At 39.5% G+C, this 27,035-nt stretch overlaps 1 non-coding gene across 1 annotated transcript; it reads right to left on the reverse strand.

Moving 5' to 3' along the window:
* Nucleotides 1-15,595: 15,595 nt before the first annotated feature.
* Nucleotides 15,596-15,703, reverse strand: LOC118759159 (U6 spliceosomal RNA). Its single transcript, XR_004996010.2, has one exon. It is a non-coding gene; the product is annotated as a U6 spliceosomal RNA (small nuclear RNA).
* Between the last annotated feature and the right edge of the window lie 11,332 nt (nucleotides 15,704-27,035).

Here is a 27,035-nt window from a genome sequence, read left to right on the forward strand (position 1 = left end):
TTCCTGCTTTTAACTTGAACTTGTAAAGGAGAAAAACAGAATAAATATACTCAGCTTTTATAGGTTTTTTTTTTTAAGATTTTATTATTATTGGAAAGCCGGATATACAGAGAGGAAGATCTTCCATCCGATGTTTCACTCCCCAAGTGAGCCGCAACGGGCCGGTGCGCGCCGATCAGAAGCCGGGAACCAGGAACTTCTTCCAGGTCTCCCAAGCAGGTGCAGGGTCCCAATGCATTGGGCCGTCCTCAACTGCTTTCCCAGGCCACAGGCAGGGAGCTGGATGGGAAGTGGAGCTGCCGGGATTAGAACCGGTGCCCATATGGGATCCCAGCGCGTTCAAGGCCAGGACTTTAGCCGCTAGGCCATGCTTTTATAGGTTTTACAGCTGCTATGAACTTGCCTAACTGCAAAGGGTTTGAAAATTTCAAAAATTTCAAGAGAACGTATAGGAATTCTCTTTAGGACCCAGGATGATCCAAATACACATTCACAATAAAAGTATGTAACAATAATGAAAATGAAACTACTTGTTTTTTAATTCTTAACCATCAAATTGCCAAAAACTTTGCAATTTGTAAGTATATTTAGAATATTTTATCTCAATCTGATCTCCCTTAAAATCTTAAAGATGCTTATTTTTTAATAAAGCACGCAATAGGTTGATTACCTATTGGATAATAGACAAGTTTGCGTTACCAACACTAAAAATTATCCAACAAATAAGAATTCAGTTAATAGAGTTTTTTAGTTACAGTGGGATTCCCTTGATACCTTAAATACATATACTTTCTCCTCCAAGCAAAAAACAATCATTTATTTTGTTTTTTAAAGTAAATTCAGTATGACAGCTCTGTATATTAAAATAGAAAACAATTTCTTGATACTGTTTGTGCGAATTGTTCTCCTTCCAGAGTGTCTAGTGATAAAAAAACACAGTGTTCATTTCTCAATGTATTCCATTTCCGTTTTTCCTGATTCTATGAAAAATGTTACAAATAAACAAATTACCCATGAAAACAAATCCTCCAGAACTACAAGTTAATTTTAAGTTTTGATGTTTAACTTTCCCAGTAAAAGTTACATTCCTGGGAATCAACTAGGGAAAATTTGCAGATACCTGTATGAATAGACAAGACACAGCGGTAACCAAGAAGGCAAGTCATGGTGGTGTTTCAAAGACGGGACTCAACATGGAGCAGTTACAATCCTAGAGAGGTGACGTTTCAGACAAGAATTACAAAATAATACAGAAAAAAATGTGTGCATAAATTTAAAGGGATGGAGAAGAAAATGACCAGTGTCTCCACAATTCTCAAGAGAAATTAATGTACACATTCACTTTTTTTCTTTCGTCATCTTTTGGAAATAGAGGCGAAATGTGTGCACCACATACAATGTTTTATGTTTATTTTCAAGTCATTTCTTAGACTGCTTTATTCTAGCAACTTAGCTCATTCCATATTACCATAATTTAAGCTTTCCCATATCAAACATTTCTAATATAATCTCTAATCAGTTATTAGTCCAAATGTTTTCTTTGTTTTTCCACAACACATTAACAATGATGAGTGAATATTTGGACATACTGAAGCTCTATTTAGATACTCGTGCAAAAACCTACTCCCTTTAGATTCCATATTGGAAATCTTAGTTTTGCTTAGGTTAACCGCTTGACTAGCCTATTAAATAGCATGACCTCCACTTATACCCACAGCTTAATTCTTGACCAAACTTGGCAGTTTTTTAGCCTAATCTTGGCTGTTTACTTAAAAAGTAGCAGATAATTCAAAATTGTTTTACAGCCAATCTTTTCCAGAAAGTTTTTTCTACATTTTAATGCCACTTATAAAATGAAATATTCTAATTGCTAAAAGCTACAATTTGAAAAGTAGTCATTTCATATTAAAGAAATTTCTTTTTTAAAAAAGAAACTTCTTTCTATCTTCATGGCTTACAAGTCATTCATTCCTTCTGAATGGATAAGTTAATACACCACCTAAATGGATAAGTTAATATACATTTTACGTGTATGCTTCCACAGCTGACATAGCCAATACCAAAATCCTATCAGAAAGATTGTCTTACTTGCTTCTAAAATTATTGAATAACTTTTTAGTTTATTTTGGAAGAAACTCTATGATAAAATGTATTTCTGGAATCTAAATAGCTAATTTCAAGACAACCAGTTAAATAAGCTGATGTTCAAACTGTTAAGCTGTTTGATTATAATTACTGTAAAGTTGTTTCAACTAGGACACTTTCAAAATTAAACCAGGATCAACACCATTATCCAACTCAAAAGCATTAAATCAGAAATTTCAGAGTATAGTCCAGAAATTTTAAAGGTCTGCATCCAATCTCGCAGGATGTAATGGAATCCTCCTAAAATAAATAAAATATATACAGAATCATCCTGAAAAGAAAATAGAGATGAAGCCTTCATTTCGCCAAACTATTACAGCCAACCATTCCTGAACAAAGCAGAAAGCAGTGTTAACGATTACATATTTTTAGCTTGACATGTCTTGCTAAACTATTCCTGATAATATGAGATTTGTAACTAGATAATAATTTCTAATATGACCCTACATTCCGAAAGAAATAAACAAGCTATTTAGGAAGACATTAAATTCTGTGTTTTATTCTTTATCCATGTTATACTGTTTAAACAAACCATAAAACTCAAATTCTATTTCATATTCATGTTACCTTGATGTATAATTGTCAGGGTGTAGAAATAAAAATTAACACTAAAGTGTAACTATGCATGCACAAGTTAAACAATATTTAATGTATAATACTATAATTATCACCAAATCTGTTATTAGCTCTATAAGACAAAATTAAGTCACTGAGCAAGCATCTTTAAGGTTTGGCTACCAAATGAATATTTTCTTTTCAAAATATTTCATGTATTGAAACTGATTTTACTAATCAGTTTACTAAGCAGTCTCCTACTTACGAATTATATATTGAAATTTGACTCCTTTAAATACTTAGCTTCCAGACAACCTTGGCAAAGCTGAAGTCTTTTAAAACTGTGCTGAGATTACTAATGTCAGAAGAAAAAATAGAGGCAAAAGCTCATTTGCTTAATCTAACACTCCAGCAAGCCATTACCACTACTGATTGATCTTTCCTTGGCCACTAAATTAAAACAATTGGTTAATATTCCTGGCCACAGCGTCCAGTGCAGTAGCCTAGCGGCTAAAGTCCTCGCCTTGCACGAGCCAGGATCCCATATGGACACCGTTTCTAATCCCGGTGGCCCCACTTCCTAGCCACCTTGCCTGAGAAAACAGTCGAGGATGGCCCAAAGTCTTGGGACCCTGTGCCCTCATGGGAGGCCCCGAAGAGGCTCCTGGGTTCAGATTGACTTAGCTCCAGCCATTGCAGCCACTTGGGAAGTGAATCAATGGACAAAAGATCTTCCTCTCTGTCTCTCCTCCTCTCTGTATATCTGAATTTCTAATAAAAATTTTAAAAATATATATTCCTGGACACAATACATATTGAAAATATTTAAATAGCACTATATCAACTTTCTTTTTAGTAGTCAAACCACATATATAATAAATTTTTATAGTATAATGAAATATCTATCTTATTATTTGGGATAGTTTTATGGCATCTAAATCTTCACTTTGAGTGAAAAATGTAAACAAAAATTTTTATACAGGATATTGAAAATGCTCATGGAAAATACACATCACCAAAAAAAAACCTACATATAGATTTTGAAAGAACTTTATACTTAAATAAACTTATCTTTGAATTTCTTTTTTTCACAAAGTTTTGGAAGTTTTTGCATCATTGTTCAGGAACTAGTCAAGCTGAGTGGAAATTTTCCATATTCTGAAATAAAGGGACCCCTAATACCTAGAATTTCAAGCTAAGAGCTAAAGATTTGTTATAGTCTTTTTAGAATAAAACTAATAAAAACCTTATTACTGTTTCATTATCTTAAAAAAAAATTGTAGTCATTGCCCTAATTGGTTTTTGATAGGTAGAAAAAATTTAACAATGCCTTTAAAATATGGCAAGAAAATACATGCATGAACTTTGTATCTCTTATATATGATTTTGCTTTTCTCTGTGAGTACCAACCACCAGGTTTTGTACTTTGCCTGCACCCTTCTGTTTGTATTTACAGCACACAGTAGCTGTTATAATGTGTAGACCTCAATGATCTCTCTACAGTAAAATGTAAATTCCTTACCAAAAGCTAAAAGTAGTTTATTGGCATTGACTCCAGAATCTTGTTTAACTCCTTGGGATTAACAGCAATAAGGAAGACTGATTACTCCAGCAAAAGCTCCGTGTGTGTGTGTGTGTGTGTGTGTGTGTGTGTGTGTGTGTATGTGTTAAGAATTTGGGGGGGGGGCCTAGTGGCTAAAGTCCTTGCCTTGCACGTGCCAGGATCCCATTTGGGCTACCAGTTTGTATCCCAGCAGCTCCACTTCCTGTACAGCTCCCTGTTTGTGGCCTGGGAAAGCAGTAGAGGACGGCCCAAAGCCTTGGGACCCTGCACCCAGGTGGGAGACCTAGAAGAGGCTCCTGGCTCCTAGCTTCAGATCAGCTCAGCTCCAGCCATTGCGGTCACTTAAGGAGTGAATCAACAAATGGAAGATATTCCTCTCTGTCTCTCTTCCTATCTGTATATCTGACTTTGCAATAAAAATAAGTAAATCTTTTTTTAAAAAAATTTATTTGTTTATTGGAAAGTTAGATTTAGAGACAGCAGGAGAGAGAGAGAGAGAAAGAGAGAGAGAGAGAGAGAGAGAGAGAGAGAGAACTGAGAAAAAGAGAGATCTCACGTCTGCTGGTTTACAGGCCAAATGGATGCACCAGCCAGGGCTACAAGCTAAATTCAGGAGTTTCTTCTGGCTCTCCCACATGGATGTCAGGGAATCAAGCACTTAAGCCATCTTACACTGCGTTTCCCAGGCCATTAGCAAAGAATTGGATCTGAAGTAGTACAGCTTGGACAGACAATGGCATCCATATGGATGTCAACATCACAGGCAGTGGCTTTACCCATTACGTCACAATGCCAGCCCTGATAATAGTATTCTGATTTCTTTTCAAAGAATGACTTGTGAGAGTTGGATTATCCGTCAACATGTGAGGATCATCATTATTATGTTCAGTGCCATCTTTGAAAAGCTATGCAACCTCACAGTCAAAACTGGAAGCTCTACAGCCAGAATACCTACATCCAAATCCTGGTTCTGTCACTAACTGAACAACTTCAGGCAGATTAATTTTTCTATAATGCAGTGTTCTTGCCTATCAAAGAATGAATGAAGCATCTGCCTCATTGCGTCATTGAGGCGTTAAGGGGTCTGAATTGTGGCTCAGGATGCTGAGTCACCACCTGTGACCCTAACATCCTCTATTGCACCATTTGAGTCCTGGCTCTGGTTCTGATCCAGCTCATTCTGCTAATGTTCCTGGGAAAGTAACAGAAGATGGTCCAATTGGACTTGCCCTTGCCAAGCACATGGATGAAGTTGCAGGCTGCTGACTTCACATCTCATTAACAAATGTGATTATTATTATATAACATTTTCCAGCTATCTTGTCCACATGCCATTAAAAAGTCCAATTCAGAATTGGAGTTTTGGAAAGCATTAGATATTTTCCAATACATGGTAAAAATGGAAAAAATATTCACTTATCAAATACAATGTCAAAGACCATCCCACCAGAATAAGTTCATTTATCATTTTGTTTAGGAAATTTCCCATTATTTGCTAGAATTCATAGCAGATTCTATAGTATTACTGAAATTTTATTATAACATCTCTCAGCAATTCTGTGAACCAGATCAAATCTTTCTCACCAATGAATCCTCTGAAAAGTCTATATGAAAATGATGTATATTTTACATTGAAGCTTTAGAAAGTTGTTATATGGTTATATTAACAGCAACTATCCCCTGCATGAAAAGCGAAGTTCACAAGCCTGTCAATTAATCAAGAGCCAGAATGGAGACACAGGGAAAGTTGTAAGGCTCCTGGTGAGCATTGCACAGTCTATTGTCTGGACGCTCCTGTTTTTATTCATTATGCAACCTTCATGAAAGAGAACAGATCATGGAAAAGGGCTGTGCATCCACTATCATAATGTGAGATTATGCCATGTTTAAAAATCACAGAGCATACCATGGCTCCCTGAATTAAATAAAGGCTGCTTTGGGGAGTGATTCAAAGCTGGGATTCTGTTTCTACACTGCCTGTTACCCAGGCAGCTGAAGCTTGGAAGGCAGGTCTCGAACAGTCCCTGAAACAGTCTTTTCAGCCAAGAGAACACTCCTGTATATTCATACATTAATTTCTCTATACAAGTAGAAATGTGGTTAATTCTCAGGGAGCAGAGAATTGAAGCAAAGCTCCTCTTATTCCTGCCAAAGCTCAGTGGGTTTTCCTCAGCTCAATATGGACATAAAAAGCCAGGAATCAGTTGGAGCCAGAGAAGTTTTATTTGCAAAATGGACAAGTGAACATGAGAGAAAGAGTTACAGTGAAAGCACCTCAGGGAGTAAACCCCAAAGTGGAGTGTCTCCTGAAAATAGACAGACACATATTTTTTTATTTACCTAGAAAGAAACTGTGGAAAAAATACTCAGAACTTCCATTCTTGGTTAAAATAGTATGTGTTGTAATATTAAGTTAAAAGTGCATAAGATCATATATTTAGAGCATTTACAACTTCGAAAACAAAGTTACAAGGGCAGGCATTTGGGCTTACAATTCAGCCACCATCCCATAACTGAGTGCCTGAATTCAAGTCCCATCTCTGCTTTGGAGTCTAGCTTCCTGTTAATGAGAAGGCTCAAAAACTGCAGATGAAGACTCAGGAGGAGCTTGGGTTCCTGTCACTCCGGTAGATGTAGGTAGAGTTCTCAGCTCTCAGCTTCAGCCTGGCCCAGAACCAGCTGTTGTTAGCGAGGAGTGAACCAATGGGATAGGAACCCTGTCTCTCTCTTCTCTCAAATACACACAAACAAAAAATGCAAAAAGATTAAAGAATTTGTTAAAGAATTCACTGCCCACAAAAATTAAATTTATTACATTAATTTAATGTAATCAATTATATTCAATTAAAACTCAGTGTTCACAATGTGAATATGGTGTTGATACAATGTTAGAGGAATTTTGGGGGGGTCAGCGTGAGCAAATCACATTCTGGGTGAAGAAGTAATAGACAACAGACCACCCGTACACTACCATGTCTTCCCTCTATGTAGACCACTATTGAAAACTTCTGGAGCTCTGCAGTCAGAATGCTTTGACTCACATCTCCTCCATGCCCAGTTACTGCATCTGTAAAATGATTGTAAGAATAACTTCTGCTTTGCAGGGCTCTGGTGAGCTTACTGGCGTTAAGTACCCAAAGTAAGCACTCAATTAGTAATCATTTTACCTTTTGTGACCTGAGCTTCATGCAGTTGATCTACAAGTGATCTAGTCCTAGGCAGCTAGTTCAGGGTGAGAGTTTGAAAGTCACCCAACCTCCCAACTCCCCACCCCTCTCCCAGCTACGTAATCCTTTCTGTCCACATGTAAGTCAAGTGATGCTCATCTGTCATTACCTAGAACCTGACAGGGGTGGAGATGGGACGGGGCTGTGTTGTTAGGTAACCCACCTGTCACAATCCCCCTTAAAGCCCATGTTGGGGAGAGGGTTAGCGCTCTTGCTGTTACGCTACATGCTTCATTGCCCAGATCTTTCATGTAGCCATTTGCTGTCTTGTTTCCACACACTTACTCCGAGGACAGAAGGGAATAATCCCTCGCCTTTACCCTTTCACTTCCTGGCTCACTCTCTCTGAACATGACCAACGTTTGTGTGTATTCCTCGTCCTCTGAAAAAAAACCTTACCACTTAAGCCATGTCAGTGCCTGCGCTTAAAATGCCTGAAGTAACAAGAATCTAGTAAATAAATATTTTTGGCTCAATCCTAAACCATAACATAAGGATTCAAGCACAGTCCAACAGGTATAGCGGACATCTTTCAGGAAAACCAGGTTTGTAGCATAGAGTCAGAGGCTAGTTTGAACATACCAGAAGAAAAGTTACCATTACCCCAGGAAACAAACTACTGTTTTGGAATCTGATGAAAGACACACCCAACATCTGATGCTGACTGCTGGATCCTGGCTTTGGCCTGGCCCAGCTGCATCCATATCAGCCATTTGGAGAGTGGACCAAGTGATGGAACACCTTTCTCTTCTCTCTCTCTCTCTCTCTCTCTTTCTCTCTCTCTCTCTCTCTGCCTGTCTTTCAAATCAATAAAAAATGAATGTTAGCAAAAACTTCTCACTACAATAAAAAAAAATAGTGAGTCAAATGCTGAGTTACCATTGTGAACTGCAGTGTTTTTTTTCCTATAATTTTTATTAGCTTTCCCCCAAATTTCCCCAAATTTTAATTTCCCCCAGATTTCATTTTGTATCTGCAGAACAAAAACAAAAACAAGGAGTCATCAAGGCTTCTATTGGACAGCAGAATCTTCCAGACTCTTAATCTCATACCATTTTGAAATTGTTACAGGGAGAAGGCAAGGAAATCCGCAAAAATTATAAGAGGTGTAAGATTCCAAGATGGTTGAAGTGGGGGCACATCATGCTGATTCTGTTTACATTAAGATACTAGAAGAGCAGTGGTGAATCTTCATTCCTAGGAGACACTGGAGAGAGGAAGATCTTCCATCCGATGTTTTCACTCCCCAAGTGAGCCGCAACGGGCCGGTACGCGCCGATCCAAAGCCGGGAACCAGGAACCTCTTCCTGGTCGCCCACGCGGGTGCAGGGTCCCAAAGGTTTGGGCCGTCCTTGACTGCTTTCCCAGGCCACAAGCAGGGAGCTGGATGGGAAGTGGAGCTGCCGGGATTAGAACCGGCCCCCATATGGGATCCTGGGGCGTTCAAGGCGAGGACTTTAGCCGCTAGGCCATGCCGCTGCCGCCCCCCCCAAAAAAATGATCTTAAAATGTATATAGAAACACAAGGGACTCCAGGTAGCTGAAGCACTCTTAAACAAGAACAAATCTGAAAGCATAACAATAACTGACTTCAAGACATGCTACAAGGCAGTTATGATTTTGAAAAAAATAGCCTGGTTTTGACACAAAAGCAAACATATAGGCCATTGGAACAGAATAGAAATCATAGACATGAATCCACACATTATAACCAACTAATATTTGATAAATGAGCTAAAATACAAACTGGAAGAAAGCAGTCTCCTCAAGATATAATATTAGGAAAACTGGATCTATGTGTGCAGAAGTATGAAGCAAAATGCCTACCTTACATCTTACAAACACACACACAAGAATCAACTCACAGTGGATTAAGGATCCAAGTCTATGACCTGATAACATCAAATTACTAGTGGGAAAACATTGAGGAAATTCAGCAAGATGTTGGCAGACTTCTTGGAAAGATCCCAAAACTACAGACAATTAAAGCAAAAAAAAAAAAAAAAAAAACACCAGTGGGATTATATCAAACTAAGAAGCTTTTGCACAGCAAAGGAAATACCCAACCAAGAGACAGACAGAGAATGGGAGAAAATACTTGCAAAGTATGCAGCCAATAAGAGAATAACATGCAGACTATAAAAGGAGCTTAAGAAACTCAACAACAGCAAAATAAATAATCCAGTTAAGAAGTGGTAAAGGACATGAGCAGGTGTTTTCCAAATGGTGAAAAATAAATGGTCAACAGCCACAGAAAAATGACTCAGGCTCCCTGGCCATCAGGGAAATGCAAAGACAATAATTCAAAACTTAAAAAAAAAATGCTGGGGATAGTGTGGTGAAAAACATACCCTAACATACTCCTAACAGGAGTGTGGGAGTGTAAACTAGTGCGACACTATGGATGACCGTAAGGAGGTTCCCCAGAAACTTCAAAAGAAATCTACCTCTACCATATGACCCAGCCATCCCACTCCTTGGAATTTACACACAAGAAATAAAACCAGCATCTGAAAGAGTTGTTCTTACCCCCTTGTTTGTACTATAAATTCATGATAACTGATATGGAATCCCCATAGGTCCATCAACAGATGACTGGATTTTAAATTATTTATTTTTATTGGAAAATCAGACATACAGAGAGGATGAGAGATCTTTCATCTGCTGATTCATTCTCCAAGTGACCACAATGGACAGAGCTGAACCAATCCAAAGCCAAGAGTCAGGTGTTTCTTTTGGGTCTCCCATGTGTATGCAGAGTCCCAAGGCATTGGGTCATCCTCTACTGATTTCCCAGGCCACAAGCAGGGAACTGTATGGGAAGTGGCACAGCTAGGACATGAACCAGTGCCCACATGGGATCCTGGTGCATGGAAGGTGAAGATTTTAGTTAACTGAGCCATCATCCTGGGCCCAATGTTTTCTTTGATATATGGAAGTTAATATAGAATACAAAAACTACAATGTATAAGAATAAAACTGACATCTTATGATTTGATTATTGCATATAGCACTTTTCCATATTTCTGTGAAGCAGTAGTCTATTTTTTACTTTTGAATATTATGATTAGTGGTGCACTAAGCCTGTCATTATTAAGTAAACTGAATGTGTATTTTTTTTAAAAAATTAAAGAAAAAAAGGAAGGAAGGAAGAAAGCAGTTGAGGGAGGGAAAGAGACAGAGAAAGAAGGAGGGAGAGAAGTACACGGATATCTTTTTGGGACAGTATCTATAAAATATGTGAAAGCCGTTCCCTTTAAGTTTAAAAAAAATTGTAAGAGAATGCCATTTATTTCGAAGACATATGACTATAAAATACCTTGCCTTTTATAGCTCTTCAACATTGAAAGCACTTTCACATACATTATTCTACGTCACAGCGTGTAACACAGGCAGGGCAGCTGTCATTACTCCCTTTTATTGATAAAAAGCTCAAATCCAGCATGGTTTCACAAGTACCCAGTCATGCAGCAGTCTTAGGTGGAAAGGCATGGAGTTGAATATAGAGCTTTGGATCTAAATTGTTCTCCCTACTTCACGGAAGAAATGAAAGGCAATGTACATTATTTTCAAAACATACAAACTGGAGCACACATTCATGAAGGGGGGAGGGATGTTTATTAAAAGCTCATTCAAATGCATGAGATTTCATTTTCGGTTATTGTTTCACAATATCTGTTTGAAAAAATACCTTGGTGAACTTTCCTGCTTCAAAATTCCAATTGCCCTTGCGTTAGTCACAGAGGTTTAATCATTTGTGAAGAGCGAAACAGCCTTGTCTTTACCCAGCGCCATTGTAATAACTAGAGTAAATAGTCTGCAATAATTTGTATTATCTTTCATGGGATAATGGGTTCAAAGTTGTAAAGTCTAGAAATATTTTACCACTAGAATACTGGAGGAATTTCCCACTTTGAATCTCAGCTGGCCCCACCCGGAATCACATCTAAAAACTGAGTATCTTTATCTTATGATAACCTGCTACCTGCGGTCTCATAGAATAAACCCTGGAATCAGTCCCTCTCTCTCTCCCCCTCTCTCTCTCCCTCTCTCTCTCTCTCTCTTCCGCTCTCTCCCTCTCCCCCGCCTTTTTCCCTCCCTTGCTGATAATGAAGATAGAATCCTTTCCCATCAGCCCAGCTTGGCTCACTGAATATGCTCTGTTTTTTTGGCTTTGGCTACTCTATACTTTGGACCCAGTGTGGGGTCTGGAATCAGCAAAATTCACCATACCCTGTGTTGGTTACTATTGCAGAGCTGGAAAGAGAAAGAGAGAGGAAAAAAAAGAGGGAGGAAGCTTTTCCTGTAGCAGTTGGAGATCTTGAACTCCAAAGCACTGATCATAAGAGACCAGCAAAATGGAAGATACTAATATATATTTTACATAGACACCTGCTATGTATTCAAAACTTATTGTTTTCTGGTCCTCTGAACTTGCTTTGAGTTTGATGGTTTACAGGTGACAAATTTCAGATTCACAGAAAAGGGAGGGAATTAATTTATTAAACTGACAACAGGATGAGCTCTTCACAATTTCTCCATCATTTTAATAGAAGTTACATGATGTGTCCAGAAACACATAATTGATCACTGCTGAATTTAGCATGTGTGATTTCTCTGACTCTAAATGCTTCCCACTTCCCATTCTGTCAATCACTCAAACACCTCTTTCATGATTTGTCCAAAAATCTTGTTTCATGTACACCACTGTTATTTTTCCTACTGGGTGTATGACTGGGCAGCTAGCACCTTGTTCTGAAGTCAGACTTCCTAAATTCCAGTTCTACTCCTGCCTCTCACTAGCTTACATCCTTGGGCAGCTCATTTTCTGCGGTCCTTGTATTTAAAATGGAATTAGATAATAGCACCTCCAAAAGCTGCTTGTGTTGTCTTAGGGTCTCTCTTGGAAGTTATTTTAGATGCTCCAGGGATGAGGACATTTTATTTCCATCTTACGTACTAATTTTAATGGTTCTTGAAATATTAGCTGCTACATCAAACTGGTAATTTCATTGCTGTGTAGTAAGATCTCCACCCTCCTTTTAATATATTCACTCACATTGCAGTAAGCCTGATATCAGGAAAAGGCCAAAATCATGCTAATTAACACTGAGTACTCACTATTGCACTTTACATATGTTAACTCATTTAATCCTCAAAACAACCAACCTCAAAACAATATGGTCCCAGATCAGGCTTTTTTCTACAAATAGAGAGAATACAGAATGTTGAGTATTTGAAATTTAAACATAAACATGGAGGAAGTTGTTCTTACAAATAAAAAGGAAAGAAACCAAAGGGAGAAACAGATCGTACTTCTGAAAACCTGGCTGTATTTTAAAGGAGGGAGAGAGACCCTAAGACAACACAAGCAGCTTTTGGAATAGATGTTGTCCCTGGCTCCTGACCCTCAGGTACAGAGATGCCTTCAGTTAGAAACTGCAGCAAAGACAGCATGCAGAAAGCAGTGGGGGGCGACCACAGGGTAAAGAATATATAAGGCAGAAAGGCCTGCAGGCAAGCAAAGCAAACAGGGGAAACTAAAAGAAAAGAAAGTTAGCCAACAATAGAACCAAAGTGTTTGTCATGTGCCACTGCTGCACAGAGAAAGACACCACAGCAAAGGATCAAGAACTGCTCAAGACGAGCAGGAATCACACCAAAAAACTCAGAACTTGAACCAGAGAATCCCACAGTAGAGTTGCTGGAGGGCTACTGGAGAGAATTCACCCCAATTCCCTCACTTGACAAAGTCTAAAAAGGGTGCTAGCTGGAGCAGGGCCAGGCTGAGGGCAGTAGCCAAGAACTCCACCCTGAGTCTTCCTTGTGGGTGGCAGGTATCCAAGCGCTTGCACCACGTAGGGATGTTTTCCCACACACACTAGCAGGGAGCTGGACTGGAAGTGAGGCTGCCTGAGCTGGAATCAGCACTCAAATGGGAATATCAGTATCACAAACAGCAGCTTAACGAGCTGTACCACAATGCTAGCATAGAAATCACTCTTTAATTTAAGGATAAAGGAAACATACTTCAAACAGGAAGAGAAATGTGACTCTTGAAGAAATGTTATTTAAAGTTTTGCCTTTAGCTTTCTTGCCTGTTCAAAATGGAGTTTAGAATAAATTAAACTGTAAACAGCATCACAAGGGTCAGAACAATGAAGTTAAGAGAAGGGAAGGAAGAAAGGAAGAAAGAAACTCTGAGAATAAACCAGCAAATGGAAACTTTTTCTCTGTCAAGAAAGACAAAGACAGATGAAGAAAGGATAGAGGGAGAGAGAGAGAGAGAGAGAGAGAGAGAGAAATACAAGTCCCAGAAAGGTGGGATTAATAGGCAACTTTATTTAGGGGGAAAAAGATGAAATCATGCACAATTTATTCGTACTACACATTTTCACGATCTTTTCAAAGTCTTCCAATATGCATAATATTCTCAAATTAGTTTGAACCAAAATAAATTTACCTTTTTTTTTAAAAGATTTATTTATTTTATTACAGTCAGATATACAGAGAGGAGGAGAGACAGAGAGGAAGATCTTCCGTCCGATGTTTTCACTCCCCAAGTGAGCCGCAACGGGCCGATGCTGCGCCGATCCAAAGCCGGGAACCTGGAACCTCTTCCAGGTCTCCCACGTGGGTGCAGGGTCCCAAGGCTATGGGCCGTCCTCGACTGCTTTCCCAGGCCACAAGCAGGGAGCTGGATGGGAAGTGGAGCTGCCGGGATTAGAACCGGCCCCCATATGGGATCCTGGGGCGTTCAAGGCGAGGACTTTAGCCGCTAGGCCACGCTGCCGGGCCCATAAATTTACCTTTTAATTTCGTTTTCCATGAGCTTTTTGAAATATAGTTATCTCCTTCCTTCTTGTAAGAAAAAACAAAAATTGTCTCATAACTTTCGCTCCCTGACATTAAAGAAGGTTGCATACCAGTCATCGGCAAAGCTGCCATATGGGCATCCTAGCTGCAAGGGAGGCATGGGAAGCAAGCAGTCAGCATTGCCAGACTCTGGCTTAGAGGTGAGCAAGAGAAAAGGAAGCGAGGGGGATGGGGCGGGCTATTTGAGTGAGGGCTGCCATGTCCAAAAAAAAATTTTTTTAATGAAATTGACAGGACATGTTGTATTTGTGTTCATTGTTTTGTATCCAAGCCTTCTCTTTGGTGGTTTCTAATTATTTTGATGTTGTTGCTTACCATTCACAGAACATTCTCCACAAATATTGCCATGGTGTTTCTTAAAGTACTCAGTTGGGAGAACATTCCAGTGGGGACAAAACCTTGAACCTTTACATATCAAAGTTGAATTGAAGGGAAAGGTAGGAAGGCGGCACCTAGTAAGCACTGTGTTTCTACTAAAACAGGCCTGCAAAGGAAATACAATGGATAGACACCAGTAAAAAATGTTATGTATAGTAAATAAGTAGCAAAGATGCTTTACTACTATTATTCCCTGTTATCATTTGCCTGGTAGAAAGTGTTTAGAATCTCCCCGGTTTGGAAAAGCTTTTTTGTTCTGTTGGAGGTATTCAATCAAAATCAACCACTCTGGTTTAGGCACAAGCACCCCCATTGATATTTCAACTGTTAAGTCAATGACCACTCCTATGCAAGAATGTAGCAAAGCAAGAACTTACAATCAATAGAAGATTTACTATAATTTTGAAAATACTTGGCAAGTCTAATAAACAGGGCATCCCAGAGAAAGAGGAAAGGCCATATCCAACATGCCTCTGAATACGTGACGTTCTTTCCAGAGAGGCCTGGGTGAGGTCACATTGAGGTGTGGTTGTTTCCTTAAGGAATAGCCTGATCAAGAACATTAAGAAGTTTGCCTACTGGCAGTTCAGAGAGTGGGTCCACGTTTATGAAGAGGCAATTATGAATTCTAATGAACAACTCAGATAAGGGAGTAATGAATAGGTACCCCATGTTCCAATATCACTTCATTATAGGCATTATTCCTTCGGGCCTCCTGAGTTTCACCCTCTCTCATTAGTGTAATTCTGTTCCATGAAACCACTTTACCTTTCTTCTTTCCATGCTATAAGGGTCTCTTACAGCATATTAGGTCAATATGCCTAAGGAAATTCGATTTCTTTTTTATTTTTTAATTATGGAATGCTTCATGAATTTGCACGTCATTCTTGACAGGGGCCATGCTAATCCTCTCTGTATAGTTTCAGTTTTTTAGTGTATGTGCTGCTGAAACAAGCACAAAAATTCAATTTCTAATACTAGGAAGACAAGAAGTGCTCATGTAAGCAGAATGCTCAGGGCGTGTCTTACAGGCTTGGTCTTTCAGGACTCTGGTGTGTAGGTTGCTGACAGAGATATGAATCCAGGGGGAGAATGTCCTCCCCCACACTTGTTTCAGCAAGTTTTCATTGAATGTGTATTATTGTATGTACATCCCTGGGCCACATACTTCTGTGGACTCTGAAGTAAGAGACCTCAGAGAACAGTGAAAAGGGCACAGGCATTGGTATCTAGAAGACTCAGTTCTAGCTTCAGCTGTATCACAACTGAGTTGAGCACATCATGTAAGCTCTGTACACTTTACTTTCATCATTAGTGAAAGAGGGAACTGATACACAGGAGGCTTTGTAGGAATTAAGTAAGATTACATACTAGAGTACTGAGGTGCTAAGTCAGTGTTATTATTGTTGTTGAAATGTAGCCTATTCTCAGGGTCCTGCACAATGGCTCAATTGGCTAATCTTCCATTTACAAACCCTGGGATCCTATATGGAGAGTTGATCCAGTTCATGCCCTGACTTCTCCACTTCCCATCCAGATCCCTGCTTGTGGCCTGGGAAAGCAATGGAGGATGGCCCAAAGCCTTGGGACCCTGCACCACATGGGAGACTCAGAAGAAGCTTCTGGCTCCTGGCATCAGATTAGATTAGTTCTGGCCATTGTGGCCACTTGGGGAGTGAATCGATGGATGAAAGATCTTCCCCTCTGACTCTTCCTTCCCTCTGTAAATCTGCCTTTGCAATAAAAATAAATACATCTTTTTTTTTTAAAGATTTATTCATTTTATTACAGCCAGATATATACAGAGGAGAGATAGAGAGGAAGATCTTCCGTCCGATGATTCACTCCCCAAGTGAGCCGCAACGGGCCGATGCGCGCCGATCCAAAGCCGGGAACCTGGAACCTCTTCCAGGTCTCCCACGCGGGTGCAGTGTCCCAATGCATTGGGCCGTCCTCAACTGCTTTCCCAGGCCACAAGCAGGGAGCTGGATGGGAAGTGGAGCTGCCGGGATTAGAACCGGCGCCCATATGGGATCCCGGGGCTTTCAAGGCGAGGACTTTAGCCGCTAGGCCACGCCGCCGGGCCCAAATAAATACATCTTTAAGATAAATAATTGTAGCCTGTTCTCAAGAAACACTATGTATTTGAAGAGATGAAATATTATCAAATATTAAATGGTTTAGTAGGAGCGATATATGTTGTTGGAATTCAGACATAAACATGTGTGAGATGAATACTATTTTAATAACTTGGTTAAGCACTGTAGCACAGCAGGTTGATCTGCTGCATGTGATGCTGGCACTCCATGTCAGAGTTCCAGTTATTTGAGTCCCAGTTACTCATCTTTCAATCCAGCTTTCTGCCAATGCACCTGGAAAGACAGCGAAGGACAGCCCAATCACTTGGACTCCTGTCCTCCATGTTGGATACCAGGATGGGGCTTGATATTTAAAGTCCACATAGTTTTCTAAAGGCACTTTCTGACAAAAGAAAATATTTAAATTGTGATAGCCACGGAGTGAAATACTGCAAAACTTTTTGAATAAAAATTGGGTAGATTTTTATGTACTTCTTTGGAAAGATAGAAGATACTGCTAATTTTTGAAAAGTGAGATGAGGATCCAAGTATGTATGGTTATTTTATTAAGCGTACTTTCCTTTAAGGTTTGGAATTCTCTAAGAAAACTTTGCACCTGTTTCCAATAATCTGTTTTATTTCCATTTAGTAAAAAATGTTCTATGGAAGATAAAAAGGATTTCTAATAGCAGAAACCATGAGGAACTCAAATGTGTAACAAAGGGCTCTTTCTTATCAAATGAGCAAGAGGACTCTATACATCTGTTTCAAGTGTGATGGGTTGAAATCATGTAGGTGTGGTAGCCTAAGTCCAGGGCAGCAAAAAGAGATAGGCAGTTGCTTGCCCACACACCTTTGACTCTGGTGAACCAGGGCTATGTCACTCTACGCATTCTTTCCATTGGAGTACTGAGCATGATTCAGCAACCTATACCGTCCTTCCCCATGTGAAGGTTGGTGTCAAAGGGCTAAGAAAAATCTGCTCAATGCACTAAGAAGTGAGAGGAGATATGCATTGGGCCATTTACATTCATTATTTCCTGTGTTGAGCATTTACTGAGAACTATCTAGTTGAATGACAGTTGACACTCATGAGCTGTGTGAGCTCCCACACTGTAATGCTGGAAGTAGTTGGACTTTGCCTATTCTTCTTTTTCAACACCATCATGGTAGCAGTGGACATGGATGTCCACAGTGATATGAGAATATTACCTAAGGAATAAATAACCTTAGATCGCTGGCAGATCTTCTGATTATATTTAAAGTTCTTTTATATAGAAGAATTTCATGCTTCAAGGAAATCATGAGGCAAAATGAAAGAATACATTTGACACATGACCAATGTGCTAAAATCAGACAGCTATACAAGAAAAAAGAATACAAAGGAACTCAGCAAAAATAAGAATTTTTAAATCATGGATGATTTTCTGGGAACATGCATCATTTCATTACTTTCTACAGCATCCTGGAAAGTAAATATTATACCTCATCTACAAAGTGTAAAAGATACTGACGTTCCAAAGGGTAAAGCAACAAACCCAGAGCCTCACAACTGGTAAGTGGCTTTTTAACCAAGATTGAAATACTCAATACCTGCTGCATTACAATGTAACAGCAAATCCATTAACCACTGACAATATAATAAAAGGAAAAACAGATATTTGAAACTGAGAAGTATGTAAGCCATCAGTATTAGCCAGCACAGCTAAACCCACAGCTTAGCTGGAGGAGATTGTGGACACAATCTCCCAGAACACCAGCACCCTACAGGGGCCCATGTAACTGTGATGAAGTGAGGTAAGAAACCAGACCACTGTTATCTTGTCCAAGCACAGACAAAAAGAAGAGCCCTTTACAAACCACAAAAACACCAGACTCTACTTGAATAAAATGAGTGACTGCTGTTTCATTAAAACTTGAGCCACATTTCACTCCTCTCACTTTTTGGATGGAATTTAAGATACTCAGTCACTGGTCAGTGGACTGGCATATCAGACTAATGCTTCCACCTGTGGCATCAAGGATGCCAGTTCTAGTCCCACCTACTCCATTTATGCTCTAGCTCCCAGCTAAAGGGCAGGAAAAGCCATGGAGGATGGGCCAAGGCCATAGGCTCCTGCACCTATGTAGGACCAGGATTAGAACCTTGGCTCCCAACTTTGGACCAGCCCTGCTCTGACCATTGCGGTTATTTGGGAAGTGAACCAAAAGATAGAAGACCATTCTCTTTATTTCTCCCTCTCTCTCCGTAACTCTTTCAAGTTAAATAAATGAATGAATAAATAAATAATAGACATAGAATTATACCCACACACTAACAGCATCCAAACCAGACTAAATCCCCACTTCCTTAATCTCCTGCAAAAATCACCTAATGTGAACCCTAAACTTATAGCCCATCAATATAAACAGCCTGCTGCTGAGGTCCCTCAATGTTCCCCATGGGGTCTATGCATCAAGCATTAAGTTCTATTTGCTCAATCACAGTTGCAACCCAGTTGGCATGTAGCTTCAAGGGCATTGACAGAAAGGACAGTAACCCAGATTCAGCAGAGACCCTGGATGCCTCGACCTTGGTCTAGGTCTCAGATCTCTGGATCTCTGGCTTCAGTAACATTGAAGCTGCAAGCTTCCGATTTAATTAGCCACACATGTGCCAGCAGGGAGGTACAGTCCCCTTGAACTGAGCACTGACATTTCCTTGAAATGTTTCAGGACTGTATTTACTTTATCTTCTTGTGATAAGGTCCCTTGGGATTTCTCTAATCCATGCTAATGTCTGTTCTGTTCTTTGTGAACTTGTGTAAAATCTCTTGTACTCTGAAGGAACTGAAAGCCTAATTGGAGGTCAAGAACTCTGGTGCAACAGGTTGAGCTCCTACTTGGAATACTTGCATCTTGGAGTGCCTGTTTCAAGTCTTGGCAACTCCATTTCTACTCTAGCATCCTGCCTAAGTGTGCCCAAAGCAAGGACTTTTAGCCGCTAGGCTACTATGTCAGGTCCAGTTGTTGGCATTTTTAAAAGCTGTGGTGTTCAGGGTGAGTGTTTGGACTGACAGTTAACATGCCTCCTTGGGATGCTCACATCACATGGCAGAGTGTCAGCATTCATATCTGGATTCACTGAAGATCCCAGCTTTCTATGAATGTCTAACCGGGAAGGAAACTGGTGACAGCCCAAGTGGTTGAATGTCTACTCACCTATGCAACTGGGGCTGTGCTCTTGGCCTTGGCTGCTGCAGGCCTTTGGAGACTGAGGCAACAGAAGGGAGCCTCTTTCTGCCCCTCAAAGAAATGTAATACATATTTATGTTAAAAACAAAAATGAGGGCCTAGTAGTGGCTAAAATTCTTGCCTTATATGCACTGGGACACTTTATGGAGGCTGGTTCTAATCCTGGCAGCTCCACTTTCCATCCAGCTCCCTGCTTGTGGCCTGGGAAAGCAGTAGAGGGTGGCCCAAAGCCTTGGGACCCTGCACACATCTGGGAGACCTGGAGGAAGCTCCTGGCTCCTGGCTTTGGTTTGGCTCAGCTGCAGCCATTGAAGCCACTTAAGATGTGAACCAACGGACAGAGGATCTACCTCTTTGTCTCTCCGTCACTTTGTAAATCTGCCTTTCAATAAAAATAAATAAATCTTTAAAAAAAAAGAAAAAGAAAAGGTAGAGCACTCATAGAGCATTTATGGATGCAGGCCTTGTACTGAGCACTCTGCAAGAGCCATCGCCTTCATTCTTCACAACAATCTCATTAGGTAGGCACTGTGATTTTCTCTATTTTAAGTGTGGCATAAATGAGGCCTGAAACTTCTTATTTTCAAACAAAGCATTGCCAAAGGTCAAAGCCCTAACCTGTTGTACTGCTGGGGTTTGAAAGCAGTATGGTCCAGGCACATTTGGTATGGAAGGCTATGCGTTCATCTACAGTGCCAACATCCCATATGGGCGCCAATTTGAGTCCTGAATATTCCACTTCTAACCTTGATCCCTACTTATGGCCTGAGAAAGCAGCAGAGAATGGCTCAAGTCCTTGGGCCCAGCACCCATGTGAGATACCTGGCTCCTGGCTTTGGATCAGCTCAGCTCCAGCCCAACCAATGGATAGAAGATCTCTTTTCTCTTTCTCTCCATCTTTCTGTAATGCTGCCTTTCAAATAAAGATAAATCTGTTAAGAAGAGATGAGAGCATACAGTCCTCAGAGCCAAGATGTTTAAACTTTAATTTTCACAGTATATGCTTCATGGGAAAGCAGCAGAGATGACCCAAGCGCTTCGGCCCCCTGCCATCCATGTGAGAGATCCGAAAGAAGCTCCTGGCTCCTGCTCCTGGCTTTGACTTGACTGAGCTCTGGCTGTTGCAGCCATTTGAGGAGTGAACCAGATCAAAGATCTCTCTGGGTCTCCCTCTGTCACACTACAACCCTGCCTTTCAAATATTTGAATAGTGGGTTTTTTAAAGTTTTTTTAAAAAGCTATAAAGCAAGTACTAAGTTACATACCCTCCAAAACAGTGTGCTAATGCTTCAAGTTGCAAACTGCAGCTGCAAATGCTGTCTTCCAGCATGATTTTCAACCTAGTCAAGTTTTCTTAGGCAGATAAGGACCTGGGTTGTTATCATCACCACTACAAGCCTGTATCAACACTGGCCACTCGGCAGAATGTACTCACCCCGCCTTAAACCTCTTGTCCCCCAAGAACACACAGGCAAAATGCCATCCAGTCTTGTGGTTATAAATCCTATGTATGTGTCCTCCTACATCTTTGTGCCTCAAAGGATCAGCATGAGGTGCCAGATATTTTGATTCTATTTCAGAGTTTGTTAGTATGGTCCAGGCACATTTATGACCAGGCAGTAAGAACAGATGATGAAGGAAAGTCTATCTTCTTACTTCACATGGCATAGCAGAAGTCATGGCAGTACAAGTGAGTGCACCTAATACAGGACATTAGATGTAAAAGGATCAGTCCGTCATCCTAGACAACCACATTGGGGGAAAAGTTATGTACCCAAAGAAAGTGAAGAAAGCAGCAAAAAACAGAAAACAGAAAGGACATAATAGCAAATGTAATTAAGAAATGGCAAGGGCCCCAGTGTTGTGGCGCATAAGGTTAAGGTGCAGCTTGTGACACTGTTATCTCATATGGAAAAAGTAGTTCAGGTTCTGGTTACTCTGCCTTCTGTCCAGCTTCCTGATAACGTACCAGGAAAGGCAGCAGAAGACAGCTTAAGTGCTTGGACCCTACCCCTGCCACAAATGTTCTCCAAATCCTACAACTAGTAACACCAGGAGTTAATGTGTTAACTCAATTCATTCAATTTTCTGTATGTTACTTTGGCTTTTTATTCCTTCAACATAAATTGACTAAGCTACCATTTTTTCTATAGGTGCTATTCCAGATACTGTGATAAGAGTTGAAGAGCAGGGTAGACTACACAAAGCCTTATTCTAGTAAGAGAGAGACAGGTAATAATAAAATGATCATCTTCTGTTGCTATGTGACAGTGCTATGAGAAAATATTCAGCAGAGAGGGAGACAGAATGAGGTAGAACCCTCTTTTAGATACAGTAACCAGAGCTTCTCTTCCCTTAGCCCCAGGCTCGGTCCTCTGTGCTATACCATAGTTGCCTACTGATGAAGCAGGCTAAAGGTCATGAAAAGGAAGGTAGCCCCAGAACATATTCAGCCCAAGGGACACCTCTAAAGCCTGGCTATGTATAGTGCCCCTTTAACTCCCACAAAGTTGGACTGCCTTAATCCTTAGAGGTCAGATGCACCATTCTTCAATGAGTATATGATTACTAATTGATTGATAAAATAAGAACTAAACCAACTGGACACCATTCTCCTAATTCAATATCTGGAGAGTTCAGTAAACTCATTGAAGATTCCCAAATCTTTGAGTCTTCAAAACAATCCTTCCACTGTTCCCTACATTAAAGGAGCCCCCCTCGTGCACTAACACAGGGCCAAACAGGTTCCACCAGGAAAACAGACCCATCTGAAAGGCATGTAACATGGTAGCTGCGCTGCACTGATTTGTGGCATTCTTACCAAGATGAGCCTGTGACATTGCAGGTGGATGGACATAGAGGAAGGTGTGTGAAAAGGAGACAAGCAAAATAAAGACAGAGAAGTGGACCCATATCTTAAAAAATAAATAAATACAGTTACTAAGCGTTAGATTTACCAGAGTAAGTGACAAAAAAAAATCATGAATCCAGGTCCTTTGAGTGAAGTATTTAATTTCTACCAGCATATTTCGGTCATGTTTTTATTTGTTAGAAAATTTATATTTACAGCACCATTGAACATTTTTTACTTTTTTAAAGTATACAAATGTATATACATTATTGGGTAGTTCACAAGCAATCAGTAATAAGCCAGCTTCACTTTATAAAGTTTAACAGTTCCCCTAAGTGTGAGGAATACACTTTGGCAAAACAACCTTGGAAGGCAGAAGGATTTGAAGCAACATAACTCCACAATATTGTAACATAACCTCTGACCTCCAGAAGGGGGTCCCTTGCCCTTAAAAATCATCCTTTATGGATTTTTTTTCATTGGCATACAGAGCAGGTTCAGGTTCTCTGGCTTGGCTTTCTACAGAGAGGTGACAAGCCAATTATCTAACTAACAAGCATTCAACAAAGTTCCTTGTAAACATCAAAAGTCTGGAACAAAGCACCAGAAATGAGAAACCCTAGTAAAAGACCCCTTTGTATCAGCTCAACTCCAAATTACAAAAGAACATTTAGATTACATTGAGGATCACAATTTGATTCAAATTCCACTGGAGACAGTTTTGCAAGTTCAATAACATTGTTGCAACATGTGACCTCGCAGGTACAAACACACTTCAGAACACAAGGTGACAACTTGTCAGGTGGAATGCAGAGTTTTAAAACAGGCATGCAGTCAATGACCATTAATCTAAATTCAAAATCCAAATTAGGGTCATGAATCCTCACATTTTTTAAAACAGTCTATTTTGCAGTCTTTAATTGCTAGAGGGCAAAAATGCTTCAAAAGATACTTCAAAACAGGGAATGTATTTTTCCATCTTGGATCTAATTTGGCAAAGGATTAAGTTATTCATGGATAATTTTTTAAATGTCTGAACATGTCATTAAAACTAGCATGAGCCATTTACCAGGAACTAATAACAAGAAACTTCATTATGTTATTAATTGATCATTTAAATAGGGAACTAAACGCCCTAATCCCCAAAATAATTTTTTCTGTTATTATCCAGCCTAAGGAAGTAATGGACTCACCAAATGGGGACACTTGTGACTGTAGAGACCATCCTGTTACAAGAGAGTGAGAGCAAATCTTTTTCTTTCATTTCCTTCTCTAAAATAATGACTTATTTACATAACAGAATTTGGAAAAGCTATTTTTCTAAATTATATTTTTTTCTCTAGATGTCCAAAGTTCCTATGCAGAGACCAATGTAATTTTTATCCATAGCTTTGTTTGGTCTTTAAAAACATTGTTTCAAACATGGTTTATAAGAAAGAATAGTATTGCATGGACTTCTGGGTGTGGAAAGGCTGTCATCAACAATGGCCCTAAAAATAAACAAAAAAAATAAACAAAAAATAAATAAAGACAAAAAAAGCAAAAAACAAAACAAAAAAACAATGCCCCTAAATCACCTTTAAATATGTTTAAATATATTCAGGGATTCCAAACTGGGAATATATGTTGCTCTGGGAATGTGGAGCAATGCTTGGAGATATTTATGATTGTGATATGGATAGGCTAGGATGCTGCTAAACATCCTTTGATATTCATGCAGGCCTCATGGACCCAAACATCCAGTTCAAAGTGTAGGTAGTGAAAAATCCCAAGAGAGATGTCTCAAGACTTGAGAAAGTGTGGTGTAGCACAACAAAAGTACTACCTACACAGGGAAGCTGCCAAAATGCACCACATTGATTGCCATGACAGTGAAAGCACATATTCCTGTTGGATTTGGGAGTTTGTGATCTACTACCACTGAAGTATGCCCAGTTCAGTGACAAAAACAAAAACAAAAACAAACAAAACAAAATGCACTGTAGATGGGGAATGCTTTCAATTCTTGCTGAAGTAATGGTTGTATTTATTGACAGTTCATCAAAAAGTTAGAGAGATGAAGACTGGTAGCCTTATGGAGATTCACAATGGCCCAATACGAAAACAAACAAACAAACAAACAAAAGAACCAAAAATCTTGGCTCCACTGGCTTCCATGCACCAAGATCCAACATGGGTACCGGTTCATGTTCCCGCTTCCCATCCAGCTCCCTGCTTGCGACCTGGGAAAGCAGTCAGGGATGGCCCAAATTCTTTGGGCCCTGCACCCACATGGGAGACCCAGAAGAAGCTCCAGGCTCTTGGTTTTGGATCAGCTCAGCTCTGGCCATTGCAGCCACTTGGGGAATGAATCAACGGATGGAAGATCTTCCTCTCTGTTAAGCCAATATTCCAATAAAAATAAATAAATCTTTTTTAAAAAAGAAACTTTCAGTTTCAAAAACAAAGTTGGAAGTTGGAAAATCAGATACAGTACTTGTATTGGTTATTAGTTAGGTACTATTCCTACTCAGCAGGGCTGATTCAAAAGAAAAAAGAAGATTCTCACTTTTCCTTGGGAATTTAAAAGATAAGTAGATTAGAGTAAAACCCAAGTAAAAATACCTTTTTGTGCAAATACACAAAAACATTCATTCATTCAGTTTGTTAGGACACTGTTGTTAGATGTCCTCAGACAAGCTGCCTTAAGGCATCATTCCACACGGACTGCATGCAGTCCATCATTCCCTATGCTCTTAAGTGTTAATCAAAATTCCTGAACCAAAGTAGGACTTAATTATATTGGGATTAAACACTTTTCCAGAGAAAAATACTTTAGAGATTAATTAAAGAACATTGTGTCAAAAATACAAACTAAATGCATTTCTTTAACCAGTTGCATAAGAATTGTGAACTTCAGATTTCCCCTCTCAAGAAATGGTGAATGATGTGAATTCAAATTAGACCTTGAAATTTGGAAGAAGAGACAAATTTCTTACTTGGAGCAGAATAAGGCATTTCAAATAATATTTATAGAGGAAAATTTGCCCCACAGACTACTGTGGTGTTTCTTAGAGAATCCACTGGTCTATGTGAGTATATGCCAAACTTTTAACACTGAAAATTCTTCCTTACTTTTTACCTTTCTGAAGTGCATATAACCTAACTCAGTAAACCTGTAGGCATATGAACATTTTAGGCAATTTTTATTACCTAATCCTTGGTCAGTCTGACCTCAGATAATGGATTTTCTTTTTTTTTTTTTTTTCTTTTTTTTTGGGGGGGGGGATTTTCAAGGAATAAAAATTTTCCTATCCCACAACTGCTTATGTATTTCATCCGTCACAGTTAGGGCTAAGATAAATGTTTCAGATGATGGTTATGCTGAACAGTGAGGATGCTCTTTCTGTTATCATTGCAGCACTCCTGATGGATCCTGGGCAAATTCTATTCAAGTCTCAAAGTTCATAGCTCAAGATGTGATTCTTTTCAGTCATTTTCACAAAGTATCCAAAAAGGTACCACTTCCCCAGTGGTATTTCCCATGTTCTTATACCTATATGACTGCTTTGATCTAAATACAAATGCCTAAGTAACAGGTTAAACACATGATAAACACTTGCACTATGAATATAGTTTGGTTATAGGTCAGAATCAGATGAGAATAAATTTATTTGTATCAGGAACATACAAGAAAATTCTAAGCTCCACAAACCATATTTAAAGGTAGCAGTTAAAACTGGCATTTTTTTTCTCAGACACCAACTTTGCCTCTAAACTCTTATGTGCCGACTATAATAATTATTTAAAAATACACCTAATTAAAGAAAAGTCCATCAAGTTCAAAATTTTGGGAGAAATGAGCAGTCAATACCATATATTTTCCTCTCCCAAGAACACATTTCCCCCTTGCAGATGCGATCTAGTTCAATGTGATCATATAAAAGACGACCATAAGAAATTTGGACAAATGAGTAAATCATCATCAATAAAACGGTCTCAAGCAGATGGACTGTCAAAGATAGTAAGCATTGTGTTCTACTTAAGAAAGTAAAAATATTCCAACACTTCTAAGGGCAAAAGATGTATCACATATTTAAACATCTGAACCTGAAAACACAAGCCATAGTTCAGTTCACAGCATAAAG

The sequence above is a fragment of the Ochotona princeps genome, chromosome 10, assembly GCF_030435755.1.
Source record: "Ochotona princeps isolate mOchPri1 chromosome 10, mOchPri1.hap1, whole genome shotgun sequence".
Classification (NCBI taxonomy): domain Eukaryota; kingdom Metazoa; phylum Chordata; class Mammalia; order Lagomorpha; family Ochotonidae; genus Ochotona; species Ochotona princeps.